This window comes from Odocoileus virginianus, unplaced genomic scaffold (assembly GCF_023699985.2).
Source record: "Odocoileus virginianus isolate 20LAN1187 ecotype Illinois unplaced genomic scaffold, Ovbor_1.2 Unplaced_Contig_60, whole genome shotgun sequence".
NCBI classification, from domain to species: Eukaryota; Metazoa; Chordata; class Mammalia; order Artiodactyla; family Cervidae; genus Odocoileus; species Odocoileus virginianus.
The window spans coordinates 86,813-103,859 of record NW_027224377.1 but is presented as its reverse complement, the minus strand read 5'-3'; the positions used below and the strand labels follow the sequence as shown (position 1 = coordinate 103,859).

Below are 17,047 nucleotides of genomic sequence, written 5' to 3'. Positions count from 1 at the left end.
TGAGGTACACATTTTGGTGGGTCCTATTATTATCACACTTTACAAATGAGCTCTATGAGTTTAGATAAGTTACCCAAGATCAAAAGTGAGTAGTGGCAGAACTGAAATGTATATACAAATCTGCCTCCAAAGCCTCAATAGTATTCCTGCCATCATGATGCAAGAATTCAAATATTAAAAAAGAGAGATAGATAAAGAGTAGAAAAGTGTGTGTGTGTGTGTGTGTATTTGTGTGTGTCAAGTGTGTATCTGTGTGTGTCAAGTAGGATGGAAGTGAAATGCTTAGGTAAGGTTTTCTTTAAAAAATTGATATTGAAGTTGAAGCCAAAAAATATTATCCAAGGCCTAGATTAAATAAATTGAGAGTTTAGGAATATTGACAGGTTTAAGAATTGAGCCAGACTCTATCATTGTTGGATAGTGAAGAAATTATCTCTGTGAGTCTACCCAGTACATTGGCAATTCCATCCTGTTATGAGCCAATTCCATTCAACTGTACTTTTTGAAACACTCTTCAAGCATACCACGTGCTTTCACTATCATTAATAATTAGCTGGAAATTGCATAAGAAGAGGAGTTCAAATTCATTGAGCCACTGAAAACCAGTTATAGGTGATTCACTGAAGTATGAATAAAGACAGCTTAGTTAAAGCCATGTGGCTGTTAGGTAAGCACAGACCCAATCTCTAACCTAATCTGTGCTGTCAGTTTTACCTTGAAATGAATTATCGAAGCTTCCTTAGCCTGTTTTCCTCATCTTCATTGTTTCAAGGATTAAACAGACAAAGAGTAAAAAAAAAAAAATCAACAAATGGGAGCCATGTTTTTGCTAACTTAGAAAAGCAAGATCCAAACTCTAGATAAAATTTCCATTAAAATTTTGAGAATCTGTTTTCAAGTGACTAAAGAAATGTACCTTCTCTGACATTCCTCATAAATTATTTCCCATCACACAACAAATATGGTCACCCTTTCTCCCTGGAGCTTTTTGTTCTGCAGGTAACCAGTGCTGAATTCTGCAGTATTTTGGGGGAAACCTGTGGTTTTAGTCAGTGTTCATGGTAGTGCTTCAGAGCTGATGTTGGTTCACAGATTTCTGGGTGGTTCCACGTTTTATATGCTATTGACAATCTACTATAAGGACTAGTATACAACTCCAATTGTACAGGTGTAAACTGTTTCTTGGGTACACATTTAGGAGGTGAACCTAAGAATTGAGGTTATGTGAATGTTTAGATAAAACTAGATAAAACTTATTTCTGAAGTATTTGTATCAACATATACTTCCAATAGCAATGTAAAAGACACCAGTTGGTTCATATACTCTACATCAGACTGTCTCACACAATTCAATATCAAAAAACAAACAACCTAACTAAATAATGGGCAGACAACCTGAAAAGATGTTTTCAAGGCAGAAGACCTGAGAAAACATACAGATGGCCAACTGCCACATGAAAAAATGCTCAACATCACTAATCATCAGGAAAATGTATATCAAACCCACAATGAGGTAGCACTTCACTCACATCTATCAAAATGGCTCCTTTCGAAACACCACAAATAATAAATGTTAACAGGAATGTAGAGAAAACAAAAATTTAGCACATAATTTGTAGTTTTTTGTTTTGTTTTGTTTTGTTTGTAGTTTGGTGCAGACACTATGGAAAACAGTATGAACGTCACTGAAAAAACTAAATACAGAAATACCATGCTGCTGCTGCTGCTAAGTCATTTCAGTCGTGTCCGACTCTGTGTGACCCCATAGGCGGCAGCCCTCCAGGCTCTTCTGTTCAACGGATTCTCCAGGCAAGAACACTGGAGTGGGTTGCCATTTCCTTCTCCAATGCATGAAAGTGAAAAGTGAAAGTGAAGTCACTCAGAACTACCATAGGATTTAGCAATTCTACTGAGTGCCTCCAGTATTTTTGCCTGGAGAATTCCATGGATAGAGGAATGTGGCAGGCTACAGTCCACAGGATATCAAGAGTTGTACACAACTACATGAGTAAAACACCACCACCACTCCTAAGTATCAGTTCACTTCGGTTCAGTCACTCAGTCGTGTCTGACTCTTTGTGACCCATGAGCCGCAGCACACCAGGCCTCCCTATCCATCACCAACTCCTGGAGTCCACCCAAACCCATGTTCTTTGGGTCGGTGATGCCATCCAACCATCTCATCCTCTGTCGACCCCTTCTCCTCCTGCCCTCAATCTTTCCCAGCATCAGGGTCTTTTCAAGTGAGTCAGCTCTCCTCATCAGGTGGCCAAAGTATTGCAGGTTCAGCTTTCGGCATCAGTCCCTCCAATGAACACCAAGGACTGGTCTCCTTTAGGATGGACTGGCTGGGTTTCCTTGGAGTCCAGGGGACTCTCAAGAGTCTTCTCCAACACCACAGTTCAAAAGCATCAATTCTTCAGTGCTCAGCTTTCTTTATAGTCCAACTCTCATATCCATACATGACCACTGGAAAAACCATAGCCTTGGCTAGATGGACCTTTGTTGACAAAGTAATGTCTCTGCTTTTTAATGTGTCTAGGTGGGTCATAAATTTCCTTACAAGGAGTAAGTATCTTTTAATTTCATGGCTGCCATCACCATCCACAGTGATGTTGGAGCACAGAAATATAAAGTCACCCACTATTTCCACTGTCTCCCCATCTATTTCTCATGAAGAGATGGGCTTGATGTCATGATCTTAGTTTTCTGAATATTGTGCTTTAAGCAAACTTTTTCACTCTCCTCTTCCACTTTCATCAAGAGGTTCTTTAGTTCTTCTTCACTTTCTTCCATAAGGGTGGTGTCATCTGCATATCTGAGGTTATTGATATTTCTCCCAGGCAATCTTGATTCCAGCTTGTGCTTCATCCAGCCCAGAGTTTCTCATAATGTACTCTGCATAAAAGTTCAGTAAGCAGGGTGACAATATACATCCTTGATGAACTCCTTTTCCTATTTGGGACCAGTCTGTTGTTTCATGTCCAGTTCTAACTGTTGCTTCCTGACCTGGATACAGGTTTCTCAAAAGGCAGGTCAGGTGGTCTGGTATTCCCATCTCTTTTAAAATTTTCCACAGTATATATTGCCCTAAAATGAAAACACTAATTCAAAAAAGTATATGCCTTCCAGTGTTCATTGCAGCCTTACTTACAGTAGTAAACATATGGAAGCAGCCTAAGTACACATCAACAGATTAATGGATAAAGAAAATGTGAAATACACATACATACACACACACATAATGGAATTCTACTGAGCCATTAAAAATAAAATTGTATCATTTGCAAAAACATGGATGGATTCAGCGGATACCATGCTTAGTGAATTAAACCAGACAGCAAAAGACTTATACTGTATGTTTTTATTCATCTGGGAAGCATGAAAAGTCCTTAGAGAGAAATTAGAACCATAAAATACCTGTATTAGAAAGTCAATAGTATCTAGAAACAATTATCAAAGGTTTTGATTCAGATATGTAGAAAAACAAGAGGAAATTAAGCAGAAAGTAAGTTAAAAATAGGAAATAATAAGTTAAAAACAAAAATCATTGAAACAGAAGATGGAAAAACAATAGAAAAATCAATGAAGCAAAAAACTGGTTCTTTGGATATCTTAAATAGAATTGACAAATCATTAACTAGAATAATAAGGAACAGAGGAGGTAGAGATGAAGGACAAGAAAGTATGATAGTGAAGAGACAAATTATTCATATGAAGAAGAAATAAAATACATGTATGATTTAAATGAGATTTCCCTGGTAGCTCAGCTGGTAAAGAATCTGCCTGCAATGCAGGAGACCCCAGTTCAATTCCTGGGTTGGGAAGATCTGCTGGAGAAGGGATAGGCTACCCACTTCAGTATTCTTGGGCTTCCCTGGTGGTTCAGCTGGTAAAGAATTTGCCTGCAAGACCTGGTTCAATTCCTTGGTTGGGAAGATCCCCTGGAGAAGGGAACAATTACCCACTTCCATATTATTGTCTGGAAAATCCATGGACTGTATAACCCATAGGGTCACAAAGAGTCAGACATGACTGAGTGACTTCCACTCACTCATGACTTAAATGGGTTTCCCAGGTGGCTCAATGGTAAAGAATCTGCCTGCCAATGCAGGAAACACAGGAGACATGTGTTCAATCCCTGGGTCAGAAAGATCCCCTGGAGAAGGGCATGGCAACCCACTCCAGTATTCTTGCCTGGAGAATCCCATGGACAGAGAAGTCTGGCAGGCTACAGTCCATGGGGTCGCAAAGAGTCAGATACGACTGAGCATGCTCCATCCAATGTCACCATTTTAAAAAATAAAAGGGCAATTCATGAGCAAGGACAAAATTATATACATATATACTGAACTGAAGTCACTCAGTTGTGTCCAACTCCTTGTGACCCCATGGACTGTAGCCCACCAGGCTCCTCCATCCATGGAATTTTCTAGGCAAGAGACCCTGGAGTAGGTTGCCATTTCCTTCTCCAGGGGATCTTCCCAACCAAGGGATTGAACCCTGGGTCTCCTGCATTGCAGGCAGATGCTTTACCAACTTATATGAAGAATACATCATGAGAAATGCTGGGCTGGATGAAGCACAAGCTGGAATCAAGATTGCCGGGAGAAACACCAATAACCTCAGATATTCAGATGACACCACCCTTCTGGCAGAAAGTGAAGAAGAACTAAAGAGCCTCTTGATTAAAGTGAAAGAGGAGAGTGAAAAAGTTGGCTTAAAGTTCAACATTCAGAAAACTAAGATCATGGCATCTGGTCCCATCACTTCATGGCAAATAGATGGGGAAACAGTGGAAACAGTGGCTGACTTTTTTGGGGGGCTCCAAAATCACTGCAGATGGTGATGGCAGCCATGAAATTAAAAGATGCTTACTCCTTGGAAGGAAAGTTATGACCAACCTAGACAGCATATTAAAAAGCAGAGACATTACTTTGTCAACAAAGGTCTGTCTAGTCAAGGCTATGGTTTTTCCAGTAGTCATGTATGGATGTGAGAGTTGGACTATAAAGAAAGCTGAGGGCCAAAAAATTGATGCTTTTGAACTGTGGTGTTGGAAAAGACTCTTGAGAGTCCCTTGGACTGCAAGGAGATCCAACCAGTCCTTCCTAAAGGATGGTCCTGGGTATTCAATGGAAGGACTGATGCTGAAGCTGAAGATACAATATTTTGGCCACCTGATGCGGAGAGCTGACTCATTTGAAAAGACCCCGATGCTGGGAAAGATTGAGGGCAGGAGAAGGGGACAACAGAGGATGAGATGGTTAGGTGATATCACCAACTCAATGGGCATGGGTTTGTGTGGACTCCAGGAATTGGTGTTGGGCAGGGAGGCCTGGTGTGCTGCAGTTTGTGGGGTCACAAAGAGTCAGCCACCACTGAGCGACTGAACTGACTGATTATTTATATGTGTGTGTGCATGTAAGTCACTTCAGTTGTGTCCGATTCTTTGCAATCTTATGGAATGTAACCTGCCAGGCTCCAATGTCCATGGGATTCTCCAAGCAAGGATCCTGGAGTGAGTTGCCATGACCTCCTTCAGAGCATCTTCCCTACCCAGGAATCAAACCCCTGTCTCTCACATCTATCTGCATTGGCAGGTGGATTCTTTATTATTAGCACCACGTGGGAAGCTCCATTACTCATATGTGGAATCTAAAATAATCAAACCCATAGAAGCAAAGTGTAGAATGCCAGGGAGGGAGAAATGAGCAGAGATTGATAAAGGGGAACCAAGTTTCAGTTATGTAAGGATAAATAATTTCTGGAAGTATGCTATACAGCAATGTGATTATTGTTAACAATATTGCATTGTACACTCAGAATTTGCTACCAGGGTGGATCATGTTATCACCAGAAAAAATGGTAACAACATGATTGATAAACATGTGAATAGTTTGATTGTGGTGATTATTTCACAATGTATACTTATATCTAAATGCCTTTATACACCTTAAAAGCAAAATTTTATTTGTCTGTGATGCAATAATAAATCTGGAGGAGGAGGTGGAAGAGAGAAAGAAAAACAGCTTTTAGATTCAAGAACTTTCAAAATGCTGTCATTAATTGTATGTCCTCAGTGATCTAGCTCTCAAGCAATCAATAATGGTTTCCAATAAAGTTTTAATAATTGATAAGAAAATACAAACTCTCCTATGACAGGAGTCAATGGGGATTCTACATCACATGTCACACACAGGAATTATGCCACTTTGCTATTGACAAGACATTCAGTTTTCTTAACAATCCAGGTGCTGATAGAAAAGAGGGAATCTCACAGATTTAGGTTCCAGGTGAAGGAATACTGAGCTTCTCCAGTGGCTCAGCTCGTAAAGAACCTGCCTGCCATGCAGGAGACACAAGAGACATGGGTTTGATCCCTGGGTCAGGAAGACCCCCTGGAGAAGGAAATGGCAACCCACTCATGTAATCTTGTCTGGAAAATTGCATAGACAGAGGAGCCTGGCAGGCTCCATGGGGTCACAAACAGTCGAACACAACTGAACTCCCATGCACACACATGAAGGAAAAACTATTCTCCACTTCACAGTGAGTGTTTCTTCACACTGTCTCTCCAGAATACTTGCTTCTGGACAAAACCTTTCCATCAAAGGAGATAATTCCTAGGAGAAAGCAGCAGCTATAAGACAAGGTATCTGACCTTATTGAAGCTTCTTTGAATATCTATGAATATATAAGAGCAAGGTGGAAGTGATTTGTGTTGCTGTTCACCTTTCTAGAACAAGATTCATCATGGGCAGAATGAACCATTTGAATATGCATCCTCCACACTGTCTGCTGATTCTTGTGCTACAGAACCACTGACATTTATTCAAAATCATTTCTCCATAGTATTTCCAAAGAACACATTCTAAATTCAAAATCAGAAGGCAAGTTTTCTATGAAGAACATTTGAGGCTTTAGAAGCTAGATGGAAAGATTTAGACTTATAAGAACACTTTTTTCTTTTAAAACAGGTTTCATGAGATATAATTGATATACTATGAATTTGTGCATGTTAAATGCATATGATTTCTTAACAACTGTTCATTTCAGAGTTAACAAGCTCTTCTCAAGTGTTACACCTTTTATACTGAAAGTTACTTGTTATAAGAAGTGTGTTCTGGGCACACACACCGAGGAAACCAGATCTGAAAGAGACACATGCACCCCAATGTTCATCGCAGCACTGTTTATCATAGTCAGGACATGGAAGCAACCTAGATGCCCATCAGCAGACAAATGGATAAGGAAGCTGTGGTACATATACACCATGGAATATTACTCAGCCATTAAAAAGAATTCTTTTGAATCAGTTCTAATGAGATGGATAAAACTGGAGCCCATCATACAGAGTGAAGTAAGCCAGAAAGATAAAGACCAATACAGTATACTAATGCATATATATGGAATTTAGAAAGATGGTACTGATAACCCTACATGCAAAACAGAAAAAGAGACACAGATATACAGAACAGAATTTTGGACTCTGTGGGAGAAGGCAAGGGTGGGATGTTTCAAGAGAACAGCATCAAAACATGTATATTACCTAGGGTGAAACAGATCACCAGCCCAAGCTCGATGCATGAGACAAGTGCTCGGGGCTGGTGCACTGGGACAACCCAGAGGAATCGGGTGGAGAGGGAGGTGGGAGGGGGGGATTGGGATGGGGAATACATGTAAATCCATGGCTGATTCATGTCAATGTATGACAAAAACCACTACAATATTGTAAAGTAATTAGCCTCCAACTAATAAAAATAAATGGAAAAAAAATTTAAAAAACAAACAAACAAACAAAAAAATCCTTTCTAGACACTGTGAAAACAGATATATGATTAATAAATCTTGAAATAAATATATGAAAATTTAAAAAAAAAGTTAGTTTGAATATGGAACTGCTTCTGAACACATTCAAACATCACTAAAGTCATGTGAAGAGCTAAGATAAGGTTTTCAATAGTGCTGATGCTTATTTTAATTTGCTACTTCATATGTATAACTCATTATTTTTCAACACTTTTCAATATAGTAAAAGACTTTTATCTGAATTTCAATTTTTCAAAAGATATTCATAAATATTAACTTAATTTGACACTTGAAAAATTTGAGATTCAAAGAGGTTGAGCAATTTGAGGAACCCAGCTCTGTGACACCAGGAACCATGCTTGGCTGTGAAACATCTTTTTTAGTAATCAGGACTAATAATGAGGATGAAAACAAAATTTAATTATACTTCACATATGTAAAAGAGGAGAATTACACATGTCAGTAGCATAAATCACAAGTTGTTTCATCAAGTACAAATATGGAGACCCTTCCTGGGGAAACCTGCTATGGATAATATCAGCCTCTGCTGTTTCTTTGAGAGTAAAATTGGCAGAAGTTCTTCTGGAGCTTGAAGCATGGTTAAACATTTCTCTGTATTACTGCTCCAATTGTTAATTCTTCCTATCCCTCAGGTGTATACACAGTCACAAAAGTAACTAAAAGTTATTTTTTGTGTCCACAGCAGGTGGGTGTGTTCATATACATAATCACTCAACTATTGATCTATGAAGTGGATATTATTATTCTAACTTTATAGCTGAGAAAACAAGAATGTAAGGTGCCAAAGAAATGCACTTCAGATGAAAGAAGCTGCAATTGGAAGAACCAGGATTCAAACTGGGTCTTTTCCGATTCTCAAACCAAGCCATTTAACCAGTGGCATAGACTTTCTCAACATTTTGCAGAGAAATCTGGAGCCCCATTCTTTGGGGTGTTATAAGTGAAGGGAAAGTTAGGTCTGAGGAAGAAGTCAAGATGAAAGGGCCATTCACTTAATTCAGTACCACAGTTAACTTACTACTTGGGAGTTCAAAGATATCAATGTGTGTGTTTCTGTGTGTTTGTGTGTGACATAGAGAATGGATAAGATTTCTCAATATAAACTTGCCTCTCAAGTATTAATAAAGTAGTCAAAAGTATAATAATCGTGGTCACTTCAAAAGGAGGTTATTAGTTATCCATTGTTTGCTATAACATAACAATATAGAGCATGTATTAAGAATTTGGAGCAAAAAATAAAGATCCATAATCTGAACTAATCTTACCTCTGTCTAAAATTTTAGCTGTTTGACCTTGAACAGAAACCTTAACTTCTCTATGCTTTTATTTCCTAATGTGTAAAATAGGCATAAAAATGAAGGTAGTAACCATCTTGTAGGTTTGTACCAAGGATTAAAATTAAATGTCTGAATAACACTTAATGCACACTAAGTGTGCCATTTTAGTTAATATTAGCACTTTTATTAAACTATTCACATTAGTTTATGAGATTGTTTCCTCATCTGCAAAATGGATGATACAATACCAACCATACAAGTTGTTATCACTTGGAAAAGAAAGTATGTGCTTGTATACTATGAACATTGGAATAAATCATTGGAATGTACATGTACCTATTGCAAAGTAATTAGGTTTAGTCAACATGCATTATGAATACTAACTAGCTCTTGCACCCATTCTTTGGGCTTTCTTGGTGAGTCAGTGGTAAAAATCCACCTGCCGATGCAGGAGACATAGGTTTGATCCCTAGGTCAGGAAGAGCCCCATGGAGAAAGAAATAGAAACCTGCTCCAGTATTCTTGCCTGAAAAATCCCATGAACAGAAGAGTGTGGAGCAGCTACAGTCCACTGGGGTCACAAAAGAGTCAGACATAACTTAGCGACTAAACAGCACAACAACCTGTTGGGAAGATGGCAACCTGAGGGCATGGCAACCTACTCCAGTGTTCTTGCCTGGAGAATCCCATGGAGGAAGGAGCCTGGTGGGCTAGAGTCCATAGTGTCACAAAAAAGATGGACATGACTGAAGCAACTTAGCACATGCACATTATAGTGTTATTCCTGTTTCAACTATTCTAACTACTTTGCTACTGTGGTTTCTATCTGGGAGACATCTTCCATCCATTTACTGAAACCCTGCCAACTTCATCCTAGACACACAAAATCTTTACTAGAACAACATCCAAGATTCCCTCTTCATGAGATTTATTTCATCCTTCCAACTACCTTCCATGGCCCCCATTTCTTAGTAAAAGGACAATTCCTAAGCTTTACATCCATCCTCTACCTCTTTTCACACTTAGTTACCATTATCTGGGAAATGAACTACTTGAAGTTAGACTCTGAACCATTTCAGATGATTAAGTTATCCAACCCATAGGTTTACAAAAGGTCCTCACATATATATTATTAAAAAATTTTTTTCCTGGAGGTAGTTGGATTAATCTTAGGAACTCAGAATCTTTTCTTCATTAAAAAAAAAAAAAAAAAAACAAGAAACAATTCATATTCAGTAAAGTCTGGGTATTCTTCACTTGTTAAAGTGAAGAAGTTTAGTAAGTTTAAGAATGCATAAATTAAAACTATGTTTTCTTTTGATAGCTTTGGATAGTAAATGATGAATTTGTGATCTCCTGGAGAAGGAAATGGCAACCCACTCTGGTACTCTTGCCTAGAAAATCCCATGGATGGAGGAACCTGGTGCAGGCTACAGTCCATGGGGTTGCAAAGAGTCGGACATGACTGAGCAACTTCACTTTCTTTCTTTCTTTCAAGAAGAGGATTTAGGCTTCAGAATCAGGGACAAATCTTGATCACTCAGAGCCTTTGTGTGGCAGAAGTTTCATCATGGTGAAAAAGGGCAGAGAAAGCTTTTGACATAGACATCAGAAGGGAGACTGAGACTGCCTCTTATCAAGTCTTATTAAGGCCTTATATACTTTTTACCACACCCACTCCCACAATATACACCTTAAATTCACAAGATTAGAACTCACAATAGAAAGGTCTTACCAGACCCACTCCCACAACATAGATAACAAGATTAATCAGAAGAGGAGAAAAATGCCCTTGAGGAAGACACAGTGTTGTTATATAATCAGTAGTACAGAGCTTAAGAGAAAAGCATACCCTTTAGCAAGATGAGTTGTTTCTTTGTGTAATCATTAGCTCTGGGCTTAAAGAAAGTTAATTTTAAAGATTCTTGTCATAAAAACTCAGTTTAAGAAAAAAAAAATATGTGACTAAGACAAAGCAATGTAGAAAAAAAATGTTTGTCCTTTTCTCCTTCTCAAGGATCCTGGACCCTTTCTCTTTGAAGGCCCCAACTCCTTATTGACCTACCTAAAAATTAACTCTCTCACTTTTAGGTCATGAATAAACCATTTCATGAAACACATGGAGAGCAGGAACAATGTGACAGAGTTTGTTCTGCTGGGGCTCACAGAGAATCCAAAGATGCAGACAATTGTATTTGCCATGTTCTTTGTCATCTACATCACCACTGTGGTAGGAAATGTGCTTATCATGGTCACCATCACTGCAAGCCCATCTTTGGGGTCCCCCATGTACTTTTTCCTGACCTATCTCTCCTTTATTGATGCCTGCTACTCCTCTGTATGTGCCCCTAAGATGATTGTAGATTCACTCCATGAGAAGAAAACCATCTTATTTAATGGATGTATGACCCAAATCTTTGGGGAACACTTCTTTGGAGGTGCTGAAGTCATCCTTCTTACTGTGATGGCCTATGACCACTATGTGGCCATCTGCAAGCCCTTGCACTACACAAGCATCATGAACTGGCAGGTGTGTTGGTTGCTAGTGGGAGTGTCATGGGTGGGAGGCTTTCTTCATGGATTCATACAGATCCTCTTCATCTTCCGCTTACCCTTCTGTGGCCCTAATATCATAGATCACTTTATGTGTGACCTGAACCCTTTGCTCAGTCTTGCCTGCACTGATACCCACACTCTAGGGCTCTTCATTGCTGCCAACAGTGGCTTCATCTGTCTGTTAAACTTCCTTCTCCTGCTGGTCTCCTATGTGGTCATCTTGCATTCCCTAAGGGCCTACAGCTTGGAAGCAAGACGAAAAGCCCTCTCCACCTGCATCTCCCACATCACAGCAGGTCATTTTATACTTTGTGCCCTGCATATTTGTGTACCTGAGACCTGCAGCTACCTTACCTATTGATAAAGCAGTTGCTGTATTTTATACTATGATAACTTCCATGTTAAATCCTTTAATCTATACCTTGAGAAATGCCCAGATGGAAAATGCCATTAGAAATTTGTGTAGTAGAAAATCTTTTCTCAGGGAGCAAATAAATGTGCTTTAGAGTCAAACACTGGTCAACTAATACATAGGTTGAAGGACATTTTGGATTATCTTAACAAGGAATGTGTAAAGAATAAAGAAGTAAATTAACCACAACAAATTATGCATTCTGCACTTAGGTGAACAGAAAGAAGAACCCACCCCCCCCCCAAAAAAGAAAAGAAAAGAAAAACATATCCCAGAACCACTCTTTCCATATTTAGAAAATTCTACCGAATTGGGGTTTAATTTTACTAGCAGAACCATGTATGCGGATTCATAGATTTTTTAGTCTAAAAAAATGAAAGAAATACTAAGGTATATTAGTATTAACCAGTAATCGCTATAGCAACCAAAAAGACTGGTAGATAGCTGCTATTATCCCAGGTTTACAAGTGGTGAAATTGTAAGAAAGTGGATGGTATCAAAGCACATATATTGAAAAGACATTAATCAGAATCATACCCATTTCCCTGACCATAACCCTAACTGCCTTGATACACTGTCAACAAAAGATAGGAAAGGAAGATAAAAATTAATTCCTTTTCATTGAGACAAGGACTATGCTGGAAAGATTGTAAATAGTAGTTTGCTACTGTAACTAAAAATCCAACTATTCATTGATAACTCTTCATTTTATGTATCATAGTTGATGGTGATCTGTTATCTGTAACATCATGGTATGTAACTATTTTATTGTTATAAAACCCAGCACAATATGCAGAGAAATTATTCTCCAATTAAAATGGATGCATTTAATTAAAAATTGTCCATTGAACATTTGTAATTGTTGAATGGAAATTGTATGACATTTTGAAATTTCCTTATAGGATTCATAGCATTTAGTATTGCTCATGTCACCATCTTAGGCTGAAAAACCTTCTGAAAGAGTGATGACTCAAATAGAAGAAACTCTTGATGTCAGATAGGAATTTCTATCTATTAAACATATTCCATAAAGAACTTTACTGGTATATAATAATAGTTACTTCAAGGTAGCACAATTTATGGTTAATGATAAATACTGAATTAATACATAAAAGTTTAAATAAAAATAAAATTTCAACAAAATATAGAAGACAAAAGGCACTGTAGTTCAGAGGATTTTTTTCCTGCCTTTATTTAATTCAGATCCTGAGAATTCTAGTTGAACTATTTAAGGAAATCACAGTTTCTTTGTACTGTTTCTTTTGAGAGACAGAAAGAAAGGAAAACTGAGATTATCAGCAATATGAGCAAATAGTTTACCTTGATGTTTTTCCTGTCTCAGCAAGGTTCATTATCTTATATATATGAGCTATTCATATTATATTTCTGTTAATCTTTACCTTTTGGCAACATTTCACTATTAAAAACTGTTTTTGTTTTTATTTTGTGCCTACATCTACATACAAAACAATTTAATAATATTTCCATTATTCCTCTGTCCTTCAGTCAATTATCAGTAAATATTTTTGATCTCAAGTAGTGAATTGGGCACATGGATCATTGTTGGGTCTTCAGTGATTAAGAAAAACAGATTTGGTCCTGCCTTCTCAGAGTGTAGGATCCATAAAATTGTACTCTAGAGCTCTCATGACTACAGGCTGAATCCAGAATTGAGTTTAGACTACACCCTTTCTTCTCCTACCATAGTCACTTCACCCTACCCTTTCTCCTTATAAATCACTTCTGTAAAAATCCCATCCCAGGATCTGCATCTAGGGATCCCCATCTAACATGGAGAGATAGAGTTCAGGAAGTATTTGCAAATTATAGACAAAAGAACTTAATAGAAAGTTGGTGAATAAAATTGTGAAATAGCCTTTTGAAAGCAATTACATGACCAGATGGGGACGATTCATAGTAAGGCTGGGACAAAGTGCTCCAGAAGGCTGACATGCTCTAAATCAGCAACAAATGTATGCCACTCTTTCTCCCATAACCAAGACTTATATTTAATGATGAAAGGCTGAAAGCTTACCTCATAAAATCAGAACATGCTCCCTTTCATCATTTCTGTTTAATATTTTCCTGAAGATTAGTGCCAGAAAAATTAGACTAGAAATAGGAATAAAAGGTATACAAACTGGAAAGCAAGAAGTAAAACTATACTAACAAGTGACATAATCTTATGTAGAAAAAAAAATCTAAGGAATACACTCACACACGAAGCTCTTAGAACTAGTACAAAATCAGTTATATTTCAATATACTAGGGATTAATAGTCTAAAAACAAAATTAAGAAAATAAGTGTGTTGACAATACCATCAGAAACAATAAAATGCTTTGGAATAAATTTACCAAAATGGTGGATGAATTGTACACTAAAAATTAAAAAAAAAAATCACTAAAATAAATTAAAGAAGACATAGGGTGGCTCAGTAGGTAAAGAATCCTCTTGCAATGCATGAGACACTGGAGACACAGGTTCAACACCTGGGTCAGGAAAGATCCCTGGAGGAGGAAATGGCAACCCACTCCAGTATTTTTGCCTGGAGAACCCCTTGGACAGAGGAGCCTGGTGGGCTACAGTCTATGGAGTTGCATAGAGTCAGACATGACTGAAGCAACTGAGCACAGCTAAATATAAATGTAACCCATATTCATAGACTTGTAGACTCAATATAATTAAGATAACAATATCTCCCAGAGTGCATATTTAATGCAATCTTTATAAAAAATCATTTTATGCAGAAATGGAAACACTAATACTAAAATTTGTGTGAAATTGTAGAGAAGTTTCATATGGAATTGCAAGAATCCCAAATAATCCAAAGGTAAAAACAAACAAACAAAAAACCAAATAAGAAATCTGAAAAGTGAAGAATAAAGTTGGCTGATTCATACTTTCAATCTCAAAACTTAATGCAAAGATATAGTTCTTATGAGAACTATAAGGACTTGTAGAAATGTGCACCCCTAATGAGGTTAATGAAGAAATAAAATATAATACATGTATCTTCACATATGAAAATTTATTTTCATTTAAAAATTTTAGAAGAAAATTATGATATAATTGTTATATAATATAATGTCTATATTTAGAGTACCAGTGTTTGTGACTTTTATCTGCATAAATCCAAACTGTTCATAAAAATCATAAACATGAGTGACATTATCTCTGACTGTTGATGGCAATGATTAGCAATATGACACAGTACAAAAAAACATGCAGAAATGAGTTGCTGATGGAAACAGGGTGATTTGAGGAACATGGATGCTTAGATGCAAAGGGAAATGAGATATATCTGATAAAATAACAGCTTTTTATATTTTTAATGAGAATTAAAATTACCCTGTGATATAAGAAACAGAATTGCAAGGAAAATATGTTTAACAAAAGCAATGAAGTGTAATGTGATTGTTGTTATTATTGTTGTTCAGCCATCAAGTTGTGTCCAACTCTTTGCCATCCCATGGACTGTAGCACACCAGTCTCCTCTGTCCTCCACTACCTCCTGGAGTTTGCTCAAATTCCTGTCCATTGAGTCAGCTGAGTAGAGACACCATTTATTAAGCCTGCCTAACTAATCTCTGTGACCATCTTATCATGCTCAGTGGGAATCAACATGAAGGTTTATAACCAGTTTCACTGACCTTGTTCCTGTACAAACTGGACATTTTTATTAATTTCCTTACAATTATAGAATGAGTAGGAAAGCACCACAGAGTTGTACCCCGCAAATTCTCCAAGTTCTACTTTTTTCCCACTGCTCTGAAGTGTCTTGGTGGCTTGGTGTCTGTTATCCATCTTGTTGACTTATGTATGATTTTGCCTTTCTGCCATGTTGAAATTTCATTCACCTTTGGATATCATTTCCGGTTTTGTCCCTGGATGCTAGCTACTTTAAATCTTTCCAGGACTTCACCTTCTCTAGATATTCCTGCCCCCATCCTAGTGCCAAACTCTAACTCTATAAACTCTTTTGACAGTGTAGAAAAGACTAGACCCTTCATTTATACTTTGAAAAGTGCTAGACTTCATCCTAGGCAGTGCTACTGATAAAGAACCCACCTGCCAATGCAGGAGATGTAAGAGATATGGGTTTGATCCCTGGGTCAGGAAGATCCACTGGAGAAGGAAATGGCAATCCACTTCATTATTCTTGCCTGGAAAATTTGATGGACAGAAGAGCCTGGTGGGCCCATAGGGTAGCAAAGAGTCAGACATGACTAAAGCAACTTAGCATGCACATGTACTTACTGATAGGTTATTAAAAAGCAGAGACATTACTTTACCAACAAATGTCTGTAGAGTCAAGGCTATGGTTTTTCCAGTGATCATGTATGGATGTGAGAGTTGGACTGTGAAGAGACAAGCTGAGCACCAAAAAATTGATGCTTTTGAACTGTGGTGTTGGAGAAGACTCTTCAGAGTCCCTTGGACTGCAAGGAGATCCAACCAGTCCATCCTAAAGGAGATCAGTCCTGGGTGTTCATTGGAAGGACTGATGCTGAAGCTGAAACTCCAATGCTTTGGCCACCTCATGCAAAAAGTTGACTCATTGGAAAAGACCCTGATGCTGGGAGGGATTGGGGGCAGGAGGAGAACAGGATGACAGAATGAGATGGCTGGATGGCATCACTGACTGGATGGGCATGGGTTTGAATAAACTCTGGGAGTTGGTGATGGACAGGGAGCCCTGGCATGCTGTGATTCATGGGGTCACAAAGAGTCTGACACGACTGAGCAACTGAACTGCTTGACTGTACTTACTGTACTTACTGATACATGAAAATTCAGAGTTTAAAGTTTTCTGTGCTTGTATCAATTTTCATTTTATGTATACATTGAAGCAATGTATAAAAGTTCAGCTAATTCACATCCTCAACAACATTTGGTAGAGTTAGTCTTTATCTTTCTTTTTTTAATCATGAAAGTATGATGGCACATTTACAAGAGACTTGGAAAATG

At 37.9% G+C, this 17,047-nt stretch overlaps 1 pseudogene; it reads left to right on the top strand.

Annotated features, from left to right (window-relative positions):
- Positions 1–11,220: 11,220 nt before the first annotated feature.
- On the top strand, positions 11,221–12,172 carry LOC110145715 (olfactory receptor 4C46-like; annotated as a pseudogene).
- The last annotated feature ends 4,875 nt before the right edge of the window (positions 12,173–17,047 follow it).